The sequence below is a fragment of the Rattus norvegicus genome, chromosome 19, assembly GCF_036323735.1.
Source record: "Rattus norvegicus strain BN/NHsdMcwi chromosome 19, GRCr8, whole genome shotgun sequence".
Taxonomy (NCBI): domain Eukaryota; kingdom Metazoa; phylum Chordata; class Mammalia; order Rodentia; family Muridae; genus Rattus; species Rattus norvegicus.
This window is the reverse complement of record NC_086037.1, coordinates 55,787,395-55,808,522: the sequence shown is the minus strand read 5'-3', so window position 1 is coordinate 55,808,522 and position 21,128 is coordinate 55,787,395. Positions and strand designations below refer to the sequence as shown.

The window sequence follows — 21,128 nt, the reverse complement described above, 5'->3', positions numbered from 1 at the left end:
TCCCAGGCCTCCCTCACCACATCCCCTTGAGCTACTATCTGTTCTGGACTCAGTATAGGCTCCTGGAAACTTTAATTTCCTCCTGGCATTTTATCTCCCAGTCACCACGTACCGCAACAGCTGGTACTGGGCCTTTAATTGAATATGGGTGGGAATGGGGGTCAGAGACAAGAGACCCCAGCAGTCTACTAGTCTACTTTTGCAGGATTTCTTTCGAAAGCAAAGGAAGCCTATGGAAAGAAGCAGGAGGGAGGAGGGTTGGGGAGGCACTGTGGGAGAGGGGCTAGGCTAGTGGGGAGGCAGGAGCAAGGAGGTCCCCGTCTCACCCCTTCAACTCTCTTACCTGGATCACTCCCACAATCCCCCTTTCTCCCCCTCTTCCCTTCCAGCACCATCACCTACACACTCCCCTTAACCACAGAAACAAATAACTTGTTGATTTTTCCTGCCAGAGCAGTTCCCTCTAGACCAATTAGCTGTTTGTATTTGTTGCTGATTTCCCTTCTCTGAAGGCCGCTGACCTGCTAAGGCTGAGGGGCTGGGGCCTCTCCACAGGGCTGGGACTCCTCCCACACCTCAAAGATTCACAGCAAGAGAGGTTGAGCAGTGAGGGTTGCTCCTGGGGGGTCCCCAGGTTATGTCCTGTGAGCCTCACAATGCTGCTCTTTCAGAAGTCAAGAAGCCTATGCCTGAGGACAGCCTCAGCCCTAACCACATAGCAGAAAGTGGGCTTATGTAGCTGTCTGGCATAGCCTCATTCTGATCCCAATCAAAAGAGAAGGCAAGAAAAAAGAGAAAACAAAATGCTGCTGGACAGGGTGGCATAGAAGACAGACACACAGGGACCATGAGTTTGAAGCCAGTCTGGGTTACACAGCACACTGAGATGAGACGAGCCTGTCTTAAAACAAAACAAGGAGTTGGGGATTTAGCTCAGTGGTAGAGCACTTGCCTAGCAAGCGCAAGGCCCTGGGTTCGGTCCCCAGCTCCGAAAAAAAAGAAAAGAAAAACAAAACAAAAGGATGCCAGTGGACCCAGTTCATACTCCAAGCCACAGGAGAAACCAAGGCCTGCTGGGTAAAGACCAGCACAGAGGCAGAACAGCTACCTTCTTCCAACACCTCAGCAAGAATAACCCTTCTCATGACACGCTGCCTGAAGGAAAATGCCAGGCTGAGGAGAACTCCTTAAGATTTTCAACATTTGGGGTTGGGGATTTAGCTCAGTGGTAGAGCGCTTACCTAGGAAGCGCAAGGCCCTGGTTCGGTCCCCAGCTCCGAAAAAAAGAACCAAAAAAAAAAAAAAGATTTTCAACATCTTCTTTGTTCGTGTGTGTGTGTGTGTGTGTGTGTGTGTGTGTGTGTGTGTGTGTGTATGTTTGTAGACAGGGTTTCTTTGTGTAGCCCTGGCTATCCTGGAGCTCACTCTGAAGACCAGGATGAACCTCAAAACTCTTGGTGCCTCTGCCTCCCAGGTGCTGGGATCAAGGACGTGTGCCACCACCTCCTGGCTGCTTTTCAGTATCTTATACCAGAATGATGTGTGCTACGTTAATATGGATATTGTACAAATAAAAGGTTAGCATCCATGGGCAGGAGATACGGCTCGGTGATTAAGAAACGCCTGGTTTTACCGAAGAAGCAAGTTCCCTTTCCAGAACCCACGCTAAGCAGCTTAGAACTGACTGACCCCTGTGGGCATTGGCACCTGTGTGGGCATACCCACGTGCAGACACACAAGCACAAGCAGACACACAATTAAGAACAAGAAGACACGGGCTGGAGAGATGGCTCAGCCGTTAAAGGCTAGGCTCACAACCAAAAATATAAGAACAAGAAGACACATCTTTAAACAATTTTAGGGACCACATCAAAAGAAGCAAAAATTACATTCCCCTTCTTGTTTTCGCTTCTCCCTTCCCACGACTTCCTCTCTCAATTCCACACGAAAAGTCAAGGAGATATCACAGAGATCTGAATTGACAAAAACAACCCCACTTTACTCCAGGAAGACAGCCTTCTGCTCTGGTACGTTCTTCGGCGTGCCACTAGAGTGGACCCTGTTCCCACCCTGCTGCTCTGTCCCACAAGAGGAACTTCCCCAGGGCTTAGCTAGAAATCCAGAGTGGCTCCGAGCCCAGCTGTGCCCTAGAGCCCTAGACGAGGTCTGTGATGGCAACACGAATGCTCGATTGACAATATGTTGTAATTACAATAATGATTTATAAATAAGCAGCAAGAAGTACTTGAGAACGGCTGGCCAGGGACCCAGGCAGCTGTCCCTTGGTGAGCCCTGCGTGGTGCAGGAAGAGAATGCATTCTGCAGCCGAGGCTGAGATTTCTTTCCTCCTCGAGAAACACTACTTGAAGAATTCGACCCTACTAGTTAAGAAAGACTTATTAACACACACTCTGAGCAAAGAGCAAGAAAATACAAGTCCCCAGAGAAATGGGCCAGGCCCTTTAGCTCCTAAGGTATGCAGGAACAGGGGGTGGACAGAGAGGCTGATGGGAAGGGAGGCTGGGGTACAGAAACTGAGAGAAGGGGGGGGGGGGGGACACCCGACCATCCTAGCTAGGCTTAAAGAGAGGAGGTGAGAAATTCAAGTGCTGGTTAGAAAGCCTCAGCTGCTCTCAGGTTACTATGCGGCTTGTAGGCACCGAACCTCAGACGGCCGGATCAGGAGTGAAAACACTGAGGGAGATGCTAGGTACACTGCTTGTTGGCAGTCACACTCAGCTTCTACAGAACAGGCCGCATTATCTCCTGCAAACCGTCCTCTTGGGTGGTCCCGTTCAGCTAAAAGAGCCAACCTCAGGCGTCAAAAATGTCAGACTCCGGGGAGTATTTTTCCAGAAGACGATACTGACTTTTCTCAACCCCTCCCGGTCACCCCTTTTCCGTCCCTACTGCCAAGCCCAGCCTTCATAACATCCTCCTCAGGCACTATCTTGCTCTCTGTATCATCCCTCTCCTCCTTGTCCCCTGATGACCCAGTCAGACCAGGTTGCCTATCAGGCTGCCCTTGGACAGCTCACAAACCTGTCACGATAACCCCCTTGCCACTTGCCAATTCGAGTCCTTCCTGGCACTTTTTGGGTCAGTCTCTTAGAGCATCTCCAGTATCTATTTTCCCGCTCTCTAAAATAGAGTCTGGAGGGGATGCGTCTCCTGCCCTCAGACGCTGCCCCCACCACTGGGAAGCGTATGGCCCAGACTGGGATGGGAATCTGGGCACAGATTCTAGATTCCTAGAGACCGCACTGCGCTCATGAAGTTCCTGTTATAACCCCTCTGAGACCCTGAAGGGGACGTCCCAAATCAGGAGTCTAACTGCCACCTCACAGCCGTCCAGGAGAGCCCTTTCTTATCAAAAGAATACTCTGAAGTGAAGCTCTCAGAAGCAACATTTCTTACTGGTTTTCTCTTTGTTCTCATTTCTTTTTTTTTTTTTTTTTTTTTTTTTTTTCAGAGCTGAGGACTGAACCCAGGGCCTTGAGCTTGCTAGGCAAGTGCTCTACCACTGAGCTAAATCCCCAACCCCTTGTTCTCATTTCTTTTTCTTTTTCTTTTTCTTTTTTTTTTTTTTTTCCTGGAGCTGAGAACCAAACCCAGGGTCTTGCGCTTACTAGGCAAGCGCTCTACCACTGAGCTAAATCCCCAACCCCTGTTCTCATTTCTTTGTCCTTCTTTTTCCCTTCAAAAACAGTCAAAGAAACTTGGTCTCTTTCCCCAAGACAAACTGTAGGGACTAGAACTCCAAGAAATGAACGAACAACAACAAATTAGGACTTTTTTTTTTTTTTTTTTTTTTTTGCTAAAGTAACCTTTGTCTGGTCCACCTTGTCTCATAGCAACATACATATCCATAAAGAAAGTCCTCTGCCCTATGTCCACCCCCACCCCCCCCAAAAAAAAGGATTGCTATCACAGGGTAAGCAAAGCGGCTGACAGGCATTAGGTCAGCTTTTGGGTTCTTTGTTTTGTTTGTTTTTTTTAAATAATTTATGTTTTATTTTTATGTGCATTTCGTGTACGGTCTGTGTGAAGGGAGAAATCAGATCTACTGGAACCTAAGTCACAGACAGTTGTAAGGTGCCCTGTAAGTGTTGGGAACTGAACCTGGGTCCTATGGAAGAACAACCGATGCTCTTAACCACTGAACCATCTCTCCAGCTCCAAGCCAGCCTGGTTTTGTTTTGTTTTTTGGTTTTTTTTTTTTTTTTTTTTTTTTGGCTCAATCTTACTTCTACACAGCTGTCTATGCTTCCTCGAGCCAAGCATAAAAATTGGATAGTTCACCTGGGTCTTCAAGGCATGTATACAACTATGATTAAATTAAAACAAATTTGCTATGTATACTTTGCTCTTGTTAACTTTTGTTGTTTTGGTTTCTTTTTTGTTTGTTTGTTTGTTTGTTTGTTTGTTTTGGAGCTAAAGACCGAACCCAGAGCAAGCGCTCTACCACTGAGCTAAATCCCCAACCCCTGTTTTGGTTTCTTTAGATGGGGTCTTGAGACACAGCCCAGACTGACCCTGAATGTGGGACCCTCCTGCTTTCTGTGCACACATGCACTACCATGCCTGTTTTTATGAATTCATCTATATGAATGCATGTGTCAGTGTGTGTGTAGAGCATCTGCCTCCTTTGGGCAGGTCTCTTATTGGCCTGGAGCTCACCCATTAGACTGGACTGGCCGGCCAGTGAGCCTCAGGAATCCTCTTGCATCTGCACTTCCTGCACTGGGATGACCAGTATGCAGTGCTACGCCTGACATTTCTTTATTTTCTTTCTTTTTTTTAATTTTTTTATTATTTTTATTTATTTATATGCGTACACTGTAGCTGCCTTTAGACACACCAGAAGGGGGCATCAGATCCCATTACTGATGGTTGGGAGCCACCATGTGGTTGCTGGGAATTGAACTCAGGTCCTCTGGAAGCGCAGTCAGTGCTCTTAACCACTGAGCCATCTCACCAGCCCCTCTGACAGTTCTTTATGCGGGTGCTAGGACTTTAACTCAGGTCCTCCGCAGGGCAAGCTCTTCATAACTCACAGTCTTTCCCCGGGCCTGGATGTTTTGCTTTAAATTTCACGTATGAAATGCCGGCACCAATGCCAACCTTGCTGCACTGCCAGGAGGAAGCCCTGACATCCTGAGGCATCCACTGCAGTGCTGGGCCAGCAGTGAGCACGCAGTGAGTCTGCGACTAGAGCTGTTAGAAGGACTGCTTTAAGACCGGCTGAAATCAGGAGTCCTTTTGCCCTCACTAACCCTACCTGGATCTTTCTCTGCCTGTATACATTTTCCCTATAGATCTCTATCTACGTCTCATTGACCTGTAAAGAGAAAACATTTTCAAAACACCTTGAGACTCCTCTGGCTTGTCTAAACTCCAGATTCCTGGGCACCTTGTCCAGTGTGCAGCCATAACAGGACTTCACCTGGCGGGCACTCTCTGATCCTCTCAAGTCTGGAAAATCTACATGGAACAGACAAGGTCTGTCTAAGTTCCTGCTCTACTGTATATGGGCGGCCACCCTTTTCCAAAGTCCTGGTTCCTAAACATCCTGTTTGGTCATGAGGTCTTTTTTCCAAGAACAATGGGACTGTGGTCATAGTGGGACTGACAGTTCACTCCCTCCCCCGAACCACCCCAAGTCAGGCCTTTCACTTAGCCTAGCCCTGGGCAGCGCCAGAATGAAAGAACAAGGCTAACAGGCACAGCTGCCACACAAGGCTTGGTGGGGGAAATAAGGTAGAAGTCTTTCTTAAGACTTTCCATCTGTCTGGATTAGCTAACCATGCAACGATAATAAAGGCTCAAGACAGTGTCTTTCAAATGCTAGCCCCGGGCTAGAGAGATGGCTCAGTGATTAAGAGGACTGACTGCGCTTCCGGAGGTCCTGAGTTCAAATCCCAGCAACCACATGGTGGCTCACAACCACCTGTAATGGGGGAATCCAATGCCCTCTTCTGGAGTATGTGTGCCTTAACCAACTCTCCAGGTGATTTCCAGACCTGGAAAGTACAAAGAATCCAACCCTAGACCTTAATCATAAGCCTCCGTACTTGAGGCACAGCGGTACAAATCTGGAACCTCCAGGCAGCAGACAGAAACAGGAAATTGAAAATGAAAATTCCAAGCTGCATCGTAAGACTACACGGTAGGTTCCGGGACAACCAGGGCTACCCAGTAAGATACCACTTCAGAAATGGAGATGTATTTAAAGAATTTCCACACGATCAAGTGCGCGGCTCAGCATTAGAGTGCACACCTGCGATCCTAGAACTCCTGCCACAGAGGCAAGAGAATCAGGTGTTCAAGTCCACCTTCAGCCAGGCATCCAATCTGAAGACAGCCTCAATGCAGGTTAAGTCCTTGTATCCAAAAACAAAACGAAATGCAAATACATAAAACCAACTACAAAGCAAACAAAACATCCTACAGAATAACCAAGGAATCCATTTCCCACCCTCCTCCTCACACAGTATTTCCTAATCACCTTCTGCTATTAAAAACAAAAACAACAACAACAACAAAAAGCCCCTCAGGGCTGGAGAGATGGCTCAGATGGCACTTGCTGCTCTTGGAGAGGACCAACGTTTGCTCCCAGCACCCACAGTAGGTGTCTTACAACCACCGGAAACTCCAGTTCCTAGGCGTGTGACACCCTCTTCTGGCACCCACACGCATATGCTCAGACACACACAAAAATGATTCGAGCCTTTGAGAAAAGAACTCACCCTAAGGAAGGAGCCAAGCTGCCTTATTTCACCCACGCCCTGAACAAGACAAAGAATGCATGCCCTGAAACCAGGCTTAAGGGGAGAACTCAAATGGGGAGACACATAATGAGGGTATACAATACATACATGTGCATACATGCGCTGACTTGTGTGTGGAGGAGTCAGTTCTCTCCTTCCAATTTATTTGGGTTCCAGGGATTGAACTCGGGCCCCCAGTCTTGTTTGGCAGGTACATCTATAGACCCCTTTTTGGAGTTTCTGAAACAAGTTCTCATTGCATAGCCTAGGATCCCTTGAAATGGCAATCCTCTTGTTATCCTGAATGCTGGTATATCAGAGGTGGCCACCATGCCTGACTCAGGATGACTCTTACGAGCTTCAAAACTAGTTCTATCATTTGGGCTCTCAAAGTGTCTAGGGCTTATCAGCATGCCACAGAACTCTACAGTGGTCTGTGGGGGCACCGACACTCCCATGGGCCCCTAGCAAGCTTGCACAGTGTGCACATTTAGATATAAACATTCACACAGACAGTTGGCCCCCTGGCCTCCCTTCTCCATTCTCAAGTTACAAGGTTAAAAGCATCCTATTCACAGCCAAGGGGGGCAGGGAGCATAGGAAGGACCACGTGGGAGCAGAGAACCATCTGGTTCAGATCAAGACTGCTCACGCTGGACCCTTACAAACTTCTGAAGAATCTCCTCCCTCCCTGATGGCTCACAGGTTCCCCTCCCTCCCTTACCCTCTGAGAGACTGGAGATGCGGGAAGAAAAGTGTGACCCAAGGGAAAATCGGCTGAAGGAAGAGGACAGAAATCAATCAATCAAACAAACAAACAAACAAACAAAAACTGAATCACACAAGCAAATCTGTGTACCCTCCCTCCCTCTTCAACTCAGACGCACCAGAACTAAACTAGAGATCACCGCCTACAAGCACAGTGCCTTCCTCCACAAAGTGCTAGGAGCACTCATCAGGCATCCCTCTCAGAAGGGGCAACCCCCTCCAAAGTTAGCAGCAGAAGCCAGATTAGCTTAGAAAGGTGACCAGAGTCTTCCGATGCCACCATCTCCATAAAGGTAAATGGTCCCTTCCAACCTAGACTTCTGAGACCACGAAGCATGAGGAAGAAATGGCCAGTTTCTAGACATTTGTAGACGGGGTAGAGTATGGGTTACTGACTAGGAATGGCTACTTCCCCGGGGGCCCCAGGGTTTCCTGAATTCTTCTTAGTGTAACAGATGGAAAACAAGAAGCAAAATGGGAGGAGAAGGATGCTCTTTGCAAGAGAGAAACAGAAAGGCTAACTTGAACCAGCAGCAAAGGGACGGAGACTCCTCTCCAGGCAGAAAGCTAAGCAAAGCTATGCAAAGCAGGGACAACAAAAGTAGTGGAAGAACTAAACAAGGGGACACCTATAGGAGCCCGGGCCGGAGTTGTATATGGGGCTGGGAAGTTTGATTCAGTCACGGCATGACTGGAGGTAAGTAACGTGTCTTACATGGCAAACGATGGAAGGAACAGGAGGGACAAGGGACAGTGCTCAGGCCAGGCTCCAGAGAGGGCTGGCAAGTTTTTTGTTGGTTCATGCCTCAGTTTCTCCAAAGGAGTAAGGGGGTCAAGCTGTCAGGTCTAATTAGAGAAAACTAGGCCACAGAGCATAGCTAGGGGTCAGTGCCAGGTAGGGGAAAGGCGGACGGGTAGAGGAAAGAAGTGAGGATGGTGCAGACAGCTTGTGACCAAGAGAAGTGGGGCAGGGGATTCTGGATGGAGCAGGTTTCCAAGCGCCAGGGGCTAGAGGTACCAACACCTGGGGTGTGGAAGTGTGGACGAGGACTGAGAACTCAAGGGCTGAGGCTGGGGGCTGCCAGCAAGGAGTGTCACAGGAGCGCCTGAAAGGCTGGGAGCGGCTAGCTGTGCAGAAGCAGAAGGCGGGGATCCGGATAGAGGCCAAGGCAATCGGACCCCCGCCCACACGGCGCCCAGACCCGAGGGAAGTTATTGCGCTGGACCCGCTGGATCTGGGCCTCTGGGCCAAGCCCGCTGCCCGCACAGAAAAGGGTAGGGGCAGCACCGGGCCCGAGGAGCCCCGCATCCCGCCCTCTCTCATCCCGCCCGCGCACCTCAGTCTGCGCTGGGCGCCGCGCGGGCCATGCTTGCCGCTCCTGCCGCCGCCTCCACCCGTGCAGAAAGCTGCCGCCGCCGCCACCACCGCCGCCGCCGCCTCCCGCGCCCGGACCCGTTAGCTTCTCGGCTCTCCTGTCCGCCTGCCTCAGGCCAGTCCCGCCCTTGCCTGGCCCTGCCCTCCCGGAGCGCCGCGGCTGCAGCTCAGCCCGGCCCCTCCCCCCACCCCTGCCCAGCTAAAGGGAAGGGTGGGGGAAGGGGGCGGTGCCCCCTCCCCATTCACATCCTCCGGGGCTCTCCCCTCCCTCCTGTCCCCCCCCTCGCTCAGGCATGCTGGGATATGTAGTCCGGTCTGGCAGGACCCGCCAGCAGCTCTCTCCATTAGGGACTATTGCTCCCAGAAAGCAATGCATTCCCATATCTGAGATCATGGTCTTTGTAGTTCTGCCCGGATTTTGGGGGTTAAGGCGCAACACTAAGGGGCGTCTTCTTCAGTTTCCCAGCCACGCGACTCCGGGCTGCTGAAACCTAGTAAGGTGCGGTCTGTGGTACCCCAGCCAGGCTTTGGTACCTGGTTCATCAAAAGATGCGAGTAAGATGAGGATGCCTCTCACACAGGGCTGTGATCAACTGTGGCCAAGCCCAGCTCAAGGGAACTGTTTGTACTTGCTCCTGCCAAGAGCCACGACCTGAGCCAGCTGGGTTCATGCCCTGGCCCTGCAAGCTGCAGCTGCAGTGAGGCCGCTAGGTCCAGGCTGTTGAAAAGAGGGGCACCAGCAGCGATGTGGACATGGGTTTGCTCCTATGAGACTGCACATCTCGAATTTTGAAGTGTCTTTCTTGTGGGCACCCTACAACCCTTATCCATTAGAGCATCTCCTGACTTCAGACTAATGACTCGTAGATACCTTTAGGTTCCTATTCTCTAGGGTAACATGTACACATTTAAAATATTCATCCACAGCAGTGTTAGCCAGTCCTTTCCTCAACTTTCAAACCTAGCTCCGAACCATTAGGAAGTTCCTAACTGATTACACATCCACTCTCCAAACGTCTCTGACTGGCCAATGATCCTCAAACGACTTCTGGTTCATTTGCTCTTGAACCCTAGAATTTTTTTTTAAGATTTATTTTTATTTATACGAGTACATTGTCGCTATCTTCAGAGACACACCAGAAGAGTGCATTGGATCTCATTACAGATGGTTGTGAGCCACCATGTGGTTGTCGGGAATTGAACTCAGGACCTCTGGAAGAGACAGTTCTCTTAACCGCTGAGCCATCTCTCCAGCCCGGGACCCTAGAATCTTAAGTCTGTGTTTTCTTTCTCTTATTATGTAACCCAAGATAGTCTTAAATTCCCTTCATATGCCAGGCCTGCCTGGGTTCCATGATGGATCCTCTTACCTTAGCCTCCCGAGAGTTGGTATTCTAGACATGAGCCAATACACACTGCAATGCACTTTGACCAAAACTTTTGGGTTCTGACTCCATCGCAGAGAACCCGACTTAAGGGTGAACTCGAGTAAACTAACAAGCTGGTACCTAGCACCAGTTTCCAGGTGATTGTCCAACAAGTCTGTACCCCCAGGTTACAAGCCCGCCCAGGACACGTCACTTTCTAACAACCACCAATCAAGAGAAAAGCAGAAGTTAAACTTATGCTTTGACTCCCAGCATCAGCCAATTATGTTAAAGGCCATAATATGCCCCGCCCCCAGTCAGTTGTGTACCAGACTAGAGACCCACTTCTTGTCTCTAAAAATGCTTGCCTGAGACTAGGCTCAGGGCTCCACTTTCCTACTGTGTCAGGGTTGGGACGAGGGGGAGGAGAGGCAAGCTTAAGCTTAAATAAAAAGACCCTATTGTGGTTGCTTCCGATTAGGCTCCTTGGTGATCTTTTCCGGGTTCATGATCCGTTTCCTGGGACAACACTAGAACTCGGGAGAATCTCAAAGACTAAAAACCTACTTCTTTACAATGCGACCATCAGGAAGGATAAGCATTCTATCTTTTTTTTTTTTTTTTTTTTTTTTTGGTTCTTTTTTTCGGAGCTGGGGACCAAACCCAGGGCCTTGCGCTTCCTAGGTAAGCGCTCTACCACTGAGCTAAATCCCCAGCCCAAGCATTCTATCTTTAAGCCCCCCAAGCCTCTATGAGAAGCTAGGTTCTAACTTCGTCGTCAGCTGACAGATACCAGGAAGCCCTGTCCTGACACCTACTCACTCCCCCTCCTTTTAAAAGCACCTCTGCATGAATCCAAACTGAGTTCTTTTCTTCATAAATTCTTGTTCTAAGGGTTTGTTACTAATTAAAACCCATCCTTACCTCCTCTTTAACTAGTCTCTAACTTCAGTTTTGGAAAGGTGGGAAAACATCTACTTCGAATCTGAAAGGTCAGTCTCTAGCCTCCCTCTATTGCCCAGCAGCAAAGGGTAAGTTCTCCCTACGCTGTGGGCAAGCAGCCAAGTGACTAACAGAGGCACTGAACCCTGACTAAAACTGACTCAGGAATGTTTTCCTGCTTTGTTTACATCCCCGTCTCCATTCCAGGCTATAGGAAGAGAGGGTACTTGGGAGAGAGGGTGGTTGGGGAGGGAGAGAGGTAGTTGGATGGGTGGGACATAGTCATCCATCCCAGTGCTGCTCAACTAACTCTCTCTCTCTCTCTCTCTCTCTCTCTCTCTCTCTCTCTCTCTCTCTCCCCCCCCCTTAAAATTAACAACCAAGGCCTTTTTGCACAAATGTCACCCCTGCATTGCAGTAATTTGCAATGGCAACAACTCTCACAGGCAGCTGTTAAGTGTCTCCTTGCCTTTTTCACCTATCACCTATTTATTTAAAAAAAAAAATGCTGGGAATTGAACTTAGAGCCTTGTGCGTGTTCAGCATGTGCTGTCATTAAGTAATACAATCCTTCCAACCCCCATGTTCCTGTTAGCAGATTACCGAAGAAGAATCCAGTGTCCTTCCCCGGACAGGGCAGAAAGATTCTCTCTACCCTTTGGCTCCAATAAGAAATCCCATCATCTGACGACTGCCTGACGACAGTCAAGTCAGTTCTCCCCAGGTGTCTGAGGCTCACTTGGGACTTTTCTTGAGAAAATTCTCTTCAGCAGTCTCAGCCTAGCCTTATTATTTTTTACTTTTGAGCCAGGGTCTCACTATGTAACTCTGGCTGTCCTAGAACTCATTCTGTTGACCCAGCTAGCTTTGAACTCACAGAGCTCCATCTGACTCTGCCTCCCCAGTTTTGGGATTAAAGGCTGTGCTACTACACCTAGCTAGGTTTCTTTTTCTTTAAGACTTTCTGTTTTAGTTAGTTTTTTTCTTTCTTTCTTTCTTTCTTTCTTTCTTTTTTCCTTTCATCATTTGTTTTGTGTGTGTGTGTGTGTGTGTGTGTGTGTGTGTGAGAGAGAGAGAGAGAGAGAGAGAGAGAGAGAGAGAGAGAGAGAGCCTGGGTATGGTGGTGGGTGTTTTTAACCACAGCATTCAGGAGGCAGAGACAGGCAGAATTCTGTGAGTTTGAGGCCACTCTGGTCTACAAAACTAGGTCTGGGTCAGCCAGTACTGTATGGGGAGACTCTGCCTCGTAGACGATAGATAGATAGATAGATGATAGAAGATAAATGGATGGATGAATAGGTAGATCATAGACAGACAGACAGGTAGATAGATGTATAGAAAAGTAGATAGATAGAAGATGGATGGATAGATAGGTAGGTAGATAGATTATAGATAGAAGATATATGGATGGATAGATAGATCATACATAGATAGGTAGATAGATGATAGATAGGTAGGTAGATAGATAGATCGAAGATAGAAGATAGATGGATGGATAGGTAGATCATAGACAGACAGACATACATACAGACAGATAGTAGATAGAAGATGGATGGATGGATAGATAGATCATAGACAGACAGACAGACATAGTAGATAGAAGATGGATGATGGATAGATAGATCATAGATAGGTAGCTAGATGATAGCATGTAGCATGTGTGTGTGAATGGGGGTGTGTGGAGATCAGAAGAGACTTCTGTGGACTTGGTTCTCACCTTTATGTAGGTTCTGTGGAATGACTTCAGGTTGCAAGGTTTGCACTGAGGCATTGCACCGTTTCTATGAGATCACTCTTTTTGAGAAAGGTTCTCGTGTAATCTGGGCTGGCCTGGAATTTGCTATGTAGCTGAGGATGACCTTAAACTCCCGATCCTTTGCTTCCACCTCCCAAGAATTAGGGCTACAAGTGTGATGGTGGTGGCTCACCCCCCTTTATGTCTGAGCTCACAGAGATCCGCTGGCTCCCACCTTCCAAGTGCTGGGATTAAAGGTGTGCACCACCACCGCCCAGCTTCTACTTCCTGTTCCTGTGACTCCGACTGCTTTTCTAACAAACACAAAGAGGACGCTGCATCAGAAGAGAATGAGTGTATGACTCCCCCACTTGAGCAGAACCGCACAGTGCTCTGTTGTTGCTGTTCGTTTTGTGAGTAGCTTATTTCACTCAGCATAGCGTCCTCGGGGTCCATCCATACTGTAACGGGTTTCAGAATTTCCTTCCTTTCAAAGGCTGGATAATACCCTATTGTGGGCACATAGCACATTTCCTTTATCCATTCACTAGTGATGAATTGCTTCCATCTCTCGGCTGGGGTGAGTAATTCTCATGAACCTGAGCGTACAAACATCTCTTCGAGTCCTTGCTTTCCATTCATTTACCATGTCTTTGGTTAGTTATTGTGTGCATGTATGTGCACATGTGTGTGCCACATGTGTGTAAGAGGGGGATGCTGAACACCTTTCCCAATCAGTCTCCATTTTAATGTTTGCATGTGTGTGTGTGTGTGTCTGTCTGTCTGTGTCTGTGCACGCGTGTGTGTGTGTGTGTGTGTGTGTGTGTCTGCATGTGTATATGTCTGTGTCTGTGTGTGTATACACGTATACTATGTGTCTGCTTGCTTGTGCATGGCATGTGCTTGAAAGTCCAAGGATGACTTATAGGAATCAGTCCTCACCTTCTACCACGTGGGGCCTGAGAATCAAACTTAGGTCATCAGGTGGACAGTAATCGTCTTTACCCTCTGAGTGATTTTTCCCTAACCCTCTGTCTTATTTCTTGAGACAGAACCTCTCACTCAATCTGGAATGCTCTGATTCAGCCGCAGCGGGGTGGGCCAGGAAGCCCCAGAGATTTTGCAACCAGCCGATCCCTACCCTCTGCCGCAACCTTTGCCTGGAACTCAGGGCTGCAAGCTTTACCTGGAACTCAGGGCTGCAAGCTTTCTTGGCAAGTGCTTATTGGCTGAGCCCTTTGCCTTTCTGAGACACAGTCTGACTTCCTAACCCAGGCAGGGCTTGAATGTAGGGCAATGGCTCTGCTTCACACTCACAGTGTTAGGATTACAGGTGTGAACCACTCGATCCATCATCGGGTCTCGCTTCATCCAAACACCTGCAGGGTGGCCACACTCTGGACCGGTCTCCAAATTCCACTACATATACTCTGCCCTTATCCTGTACCTTATCTCACTTACCAAGAAAGATAGAGGAGACTGGAGAGAAGGCTCAGTGGTTAAGAGCTCTGGCTGCTCTTCAGAGGTCCTGAGTTCAAATCCCAGCAACCACATGGTGGCTCACAACCATCTGTAATGGGATCTGATGGCCTCTTCTGGTGTGTCTGAAGACAGTGACAGTGTACTCATAAATAAATTAATCTTTAAAAAAAAAAAACCAGTTTCGGGGTTGGGGATTTGGCTCAGTGGTAGAGCACTTGCCTAGCAAGCACAAGGCCCTGGGTTCGGTCCCCAGCTCAAAAAAAAAAAAAAAAAAGAAAAAAGAAAAAAAAAGGAAAAAAAAAACAGTTTCAACTATATAACAGTCCGATGTCCTCTTCTGATGTGTCTAAAGAGGGCAACGGTATACTCATATTAATAAAATAAATAAATTTTAAAAAATAAAGTAAAATAAATCTTTTTTAAAAAAGAAGAAAGAAAGGCAGATACCAGAGGCTCAAGGTAGGTTTCAGTTACATATTAAGTAGCAGGCCAGCCAGGGCTACATAGAAAATACATAATATCTATATATTTTTGTTTGTTTGTTTTAAAGAGAGAGGAAAGGAGGGATGAGAATGAGGAGAGAGAGAGAAAGAGAGAGAGAGAGAGAGAGAGAGAGAGAGAGAGAGAGAGAGAGAGAGAGAGAGAGACTATCTATCAAATACACCCTCATCTGGGGCTCCCAGTGGGTTTCTTTAATTCATTTATTTTTATATATGTGAGTACACTGTCACTATCTTTAAACACACCAGAAGAGGGGATCAGATCCCATTACAGATGGTTTTGAGCCATCATGTGGTTGCTGGGAAATGAACTCAGGACCTGTGGAAGAGCAGTCAGTGCTCTTAACCACTGAGCTGTCTCTCCAGCCCCCAATAGCTATATCTTTTTTTTTTTTTTTTTCGGAGCTGGGGACCGAACCCAGGGCCTTGCGCTTCCTAGGCAAGCACTCTACCGCTGAGCTAAATCCCCAGCCCCCCAATAGCTATATCTTAATGAAACAAATTATCTAAATGTTAGTGATTTCTTTTTTAAAAAAGGTGGTCCATGCCTCTAATCCCAACAGTCAAGAGGCAGAAATAGGTGGATATCTGTGAGTTTGAAGCCAGCCTGGTTTACACCATGAGTTCCAGGACAGCCAGAGACATATTGAGAGACCCTGTCTCAAAAAACAAAACAAAACTAAATAAAACATGGTTTGGGAGTCTTACTCTAGTGACAGAACATTTGCCTTGTATACGTGAAGCCCTGGGCTTGATTTAAAGTATGATGGATAGATGGATGGATAGATGGATGGATGGATGGATGGATGGATGGATGGATGAATAGGAGAAGGAACTGGGGAAGCTTCAACTGGTGATTTTATTTCTTTGTTTGTTATTGAGACAGGATCTCTTTGTAGACCAGACTAAACTTGAGCTCAGAGATGAGCCATTTGCCTCCTGAGTGCTAGGATTAAAGGTGTGAACTGCTATGCTCAGGTCTTTTTTTTTTTTTTTTTTTTTTGAGTGAGTCTTGTGTAGCCCTGGCCTTAAATTCAGCAGGATCCTCTTGCCTTGTTTCAGGAGTTGCTGGCTTGAGCCACTCCATTCAACTATGTTGTCTTTGATCATTAGCTTATGAAAACTCAGCTGAGTTTGATGCCTCATACTATAATCTGAGCATTGGAGAGTTTGAGGCAGAAAGAATGTATGGAGTTTGAAACCAGTCTGGGCTCTGTAGTGAAGTGAGTTTTAGGACAACCTGAGCTACTGTGGGAGACCCTCAGGTACAGCACAATTATAGAACAGTTGTTTAGCATATGTGAGGAGTTAGGTTCAATTCCCAGTACTATAAGAACAACAATAAGGCAGAATTACACAGTTATATAGGAAGAATTAGTTCTTTTTTTAAAAAATGATTTATTTATTTATTTCATGTATGTGAGTACACTGTTGCTGTCTTCAGACACACCAGAAGAGGGCATCAGATCCCATTTCAGATGGTTGTGGGCCACTATGTGGTTGCTGGGAATTGAACCCAGGACCTCTTGAAGAGCAGTCAGTTCTCTTAACCGCTGAGCCATCTCTCCAGCCCTAGAAGAATTAGTTCTTATGGTCACAGTAGGGCCGCTACACAATAATTTATGATGCTTTTCAAAATATCCAGACAAGCCTGAGGGTTCTGAAAAATTATAAATCTCTCTCTCTTCTCTCTCTCTCTCTCTCTCTCTCTCTCTCTCTCTTCTCTCTCTCTCTCTCTCTCTCACACACACACACACACACACACACACACACACACACACACACGATAAATGTGGTTTTAAAGTGTGGTGACACCACAAGCCCAGTGATCTAAGCTCCATCCCCGGTATCTTTATGATAAGAAAGAACTGTTCCCCTTACAGTATCCTCTGACCTTCCTCTGTGTGTTGTGGCAAGAAAGGCAGCGCACCACCAGAAGTTTTTTGGGTGCATTTCTCTCTGTGGAGTCCCGACGAATGCAGCCCAACCTCACAACATAACACAGACCAATACATGTGTGTTGTTAGCCAAGAATCCTTCATCACGTGTCCTTTCACGTGCTTGCTTTAGCAGGACATCCTCTCTTGTGTGTCTGCTTCAGTGAAATATCCCTTCATGAGTCTGCCTTAGTCTTTCACCTGTGCTCGCTTCAGCTAAACATTCCTTCCTGTGTTTGCCCCAGCAAAACACCATCTGACTGACTTTCCAAAGAACCCTTAAGTTTTCACTTCATATGAGCTTTACTTTACAATGGTCAGCCCTAGCCTGATTTGGTCGTTATATAATCTATACATGTATCGAATCATTTTACTAACCCTAATAAATATGTATGAATACATGTTGATTTAAAACTACTTGTTGGGGACATGTCAGGTTGAAAACCTGAGGGCCAGAGTTTGGATTAGAACCCAGATAAAAGCTGGTTAAACCCCAGCACACATTAGGCAGAGGCAATGATTCCAGGGGCTGGGCTTTCTGGATAGCTAGATTAGCCAGAATAAGCTAATCTGGCCCAGAGAGACCCTGCCTCAGTAAATAAAGTGGGGAGCTACTGAAAAAGACACCTGATATCCTCTCAGGACTCAACATGAATAAGCACAGGTCCACATGCACTCGTGCATGCAAGCTCACACACACACACACACACACACACACACACACACACACATACCTTTTCTGGTTAGTTATACAAAAACTAGTCACCTGGAAAGAAGAAAACCTCAAACAGAAACAGCTTCCATCAGATTGGCCCGTGGCACTTTGTGGGCCATTTTCTTTTCTTTTTTAAAAGATTTATTTATGGGGGCTGGAGAGATGGCTCAGCGGTTAAGAGCACCCGACTGCTCTTCCTGAGGCCATGAGTTCAATTCCCAGCAACCACATGATGGCTCACAACCATCTGTAAAGAGATCTGATGCCCTCTTCTGGTGTATCTGAAGACAGCTACAGTGTACTTATATATAATAAATGAATAAATAAAAAAAAAGATTTATTTATTTATTTTATGTATATAAGTACACTGTCAGATCTGATGCCCTCTTCTGGTGTATCTGAAGACAGCTACAGTGTACTTATATATAATAAATGAATAAATAAAAAAAAAGATTTATTTATTTATTTTATGTATATAAGTACACTGTCACTGTCTTCAGACACACCAGAAGAGGGCATCAGATCCCATTACAGATGGTTGTGAGCCACCATGTGGTTGCTGGAAATTGAACTCGGGACCTCTGGAAGAGCAGTCAGTGCTCTTAACATTTTATTTTTTTTCTCTCCCAGAACCCAAGGACGGAGCCCAGGGCCTTGTGCTTGCTAGGAAAGTGCTCTACCAGTGAGCTAAATCCCCAACCCTGTGGGGCATTTTTTTGATTGGTAATTGATATAGGAGGGTCCAGCTTACTGCAACTCATGACTGGCCTTGAACTCCCGGTGAGTCACCAGCTTCAGGATTCTAGCCATCAAGCCTAGCTTTCTTTTTCTTGACCTTTCCAAATGTCACCGGTGACTTGTGTATAGATTCAGATACATCAACAACTCTACCTACCTCTTCTTTCCTTCTGAGCATGTGTGCACATGTGCAGCCAGGTATACACGCACAGGTATCTATCTTGTATCTTTTTTTTTTCCGTTCTCCAGATAGGGTTTCATATTAAACCTGGAAGCAATTCATTGATTTAGTGAGCCCGGCTGGCCAGTGAGTTCCAAGGATCTCCTGTCTCTGCTCTCCCAGCACTGGGACTACAGACGAGGTGACTATGACCAGCTTTTATGTGCACGCCAGGGATCCCATTTTGGTCCTCCTACCTGACTGGCAAACACTTTACCAACTGAGGTACCCCCCCACCCCCCACCCTTTTTGACACTGTGCAATGACAGCACATGCCTTTAATCCCAGCACTCAGGAGGCAGACAGGCAAATCTCTTGAGTTCAAGGCCAGCCTGATCTACAGAATGAGTACCAGGACAGCCAGGGCTACCCAGAGAGAACCTATCTCAAACAAACAAACAAGCAAATGAGACAGAATCTCATGTAACACAAGCTAACCTCAAATTCATTATGGAGCTGAGATTGGGTCTGGACTCCTGAGCCTTCTGCTTGTATACACTAAGTGCCGGGATTACAGTCCTGAGTCCAAATCAGCAGGAATCTCCTTGTGCTAAAGAAACAGTAAAGTGATTTATGAGGCGCACTGTTGAGGTTTCCAGATTAGGAAAGTCACTTGCATTTTGGCTTTAAGCGATCACGGTCCTTTTTTCTTTCTTTTTCTTTCTTTTTAGGTGTCTAAGTCTTTTGCCTATATATGTCTGTGCACCACGTGTGTGCCTTATGCCTGTGCAGGTCTGTGCTTTAGAACTAGATTTACAGATGGCTGTAGGCACCATATAGGTGCAGGGAATTGAACCCAGGTCCTCTGCAAGAGGAGCCAGTACTTTTAATCACTGGGCCATCTCTCCAGCAGCATTCCCCCCATTGGTTTTCTTACACTCTTTTTGTTCTTTTTTTTTTTTTTTTTTTCCGGAGCTGGGGACCGAACCCAGGGCCTTGCGCTTCCTAGGCAAGCGCTCTACCACTGAGCTAAATCCCCAACCCCGGTTTTCTTACACTCTTGAAAGTTATTTTTCAGGACTGCTCTCCTTGTAGGCATTCTTCCTTGGTTTTGTCAACTATATTGAAGCTCTTGACTTCAGCCAGCAGGAAATGTTAATATGTATCATTTGGGGAGGGCCTTCTTGTCTTTCCTATGTCCCCTTTATTTTCCTGGTACTGGAGAAACTGGGGCCTTATCCATGCTAGGTAAGAGAGCTGTTCTACAGATAACCCTTAGACCCAAGTGCTTTCCCCCTGCTCCCTTTTTTTTTTTTTTTAAAGATTTATTTATTTTATGTATGTGAGTACACTGTCGCTGTCTTCAGACACACCAGGAGAGGGCACCAGATCTCATTACAGATGGCTGTGAGCCACCATGTGGTTGCTGGGAATTGAACTTGGGACCTCTGGAAGGGCGATCAGTGCTCTTAACCACTGAGCCAACTCTCCAGCGCCCCTGCTCCCTTTAAAAATAACTTTTTTTTCTTTTTTTCGGAGCTGGGGACCGAACCCAGGGCCTTGCGCTTGCTAGGCAAGCGCTCTACTACTGAGCTAAATCCCCAACCCCTATTTTTTATTTTCATTTGTGCATATGTGTTGTGGTGCTTTGAATGAGATTGGCCCCCATTGGCTCATATACTTGCATGCTTAGTCCTCAGTTGACTAATTGAGGACTGAATTGGAGTTGGTTTGGGAAGAATCAGAAGATGTGGTTTTGCTGAAGGAGGCGTTCACTGGGAGTGGGCCATGAGGTTTCAAAAAGGCCATGCGTCTGTCTGTCTCCCTCCCTCCTCTCTTCACCGCATGCGTGCGTGCGTGCGTGCGTGTGTGCGTGCATGCGTGCGTGCAACCCTGCTGCCTGAAGACCAGGATATAAAACTCGAAACTACTTCTCCAGCACCATGTCTGTCTCTGTGCTTCCTGCTCCCTGCTATGAACATTAGAACATATGTATACATCTGTGTGAGTGTATGCCACAAGTGTGTGGGTGTCCAAGGAGGCCAGCAGAGGGTGTCAGATCCCTTGGAGCTGGAATTGTGACCAACTGACTTGTGTTTGGGAGTTGAACTCTGGTCCTCTGGAAAAGCTATCTCTCCATCTCTGTTTTTTTCTTTTAATATATTTTTTTAATTTTTAAATTGTATATAGATGTATTGTGGTTTGTGAACACCCATGTAGGTACCTGCAAAGTCCAGGAAAAGGCATAGGAATTCCTGGAGCTGCAGTTATAGGCAAGTCTGAGCTGCCAGATGTGGGTGCTAAGAACTGACTTCAAGTCCTTAGAAGAACAGGAAGTGCTCTTAACCACTGAGCAATTTCTCCATCCCTTCCTTTTTTTCTCTTTGAGGTAAGGTCTTATACCATAGCCCAGGCTATATTATAGCCTCCTGTCTCAGTGTCTCCACTGTTGTGATTACAGCCATGGGCTGCCACTATGCCAAGTCAAGGAATTCTTTCCTTTTAAACAGGAGCTACTGATTGATTTGTATGGACAGCACTGGCTTGCACCTTGCGTGACCCCTAGCCTCTGCCTCTGCCTCCTGAATGCTAAGCTATAGGCTGTGTGAGCTATCCTATCCTGCCAGGGATGGGCTTCT

General features: G+C 47.0%; 1 protein-coding gene across 4 annotated transcripts in view; it reads right to left on the bottom strand.

Annotated features, from left to right (window-relative positions):
• The window catches only part of St3gal2 (ST3 beta-galactoside alpha-2,3-sialyltransferase 2), a 51,115-nt gene extending 40,704 nt beyond the window's left edge, over window positions 1-10,411 (bottom strand). The window contains exon 1 of one of the 4 annotated variants that reach the window (XM_039097961.2): window positions 10,284-10,411. The gene's annotated coding sequence lies outside the window, so the exon portion shown is untranslated. Of the gene's footprint in view, window positions 1-8,875; window positions 9,083-10,283 lie in introns of those variants that run through there. The other 3 variants (XM_006255627.5, XM_006255625.5, XM_006255626.5) reach the window with 3 other exon arrangements.
• Between the last annotated feature and the right edge of the window lie 10,717 nt (window positions 10,412-21,128).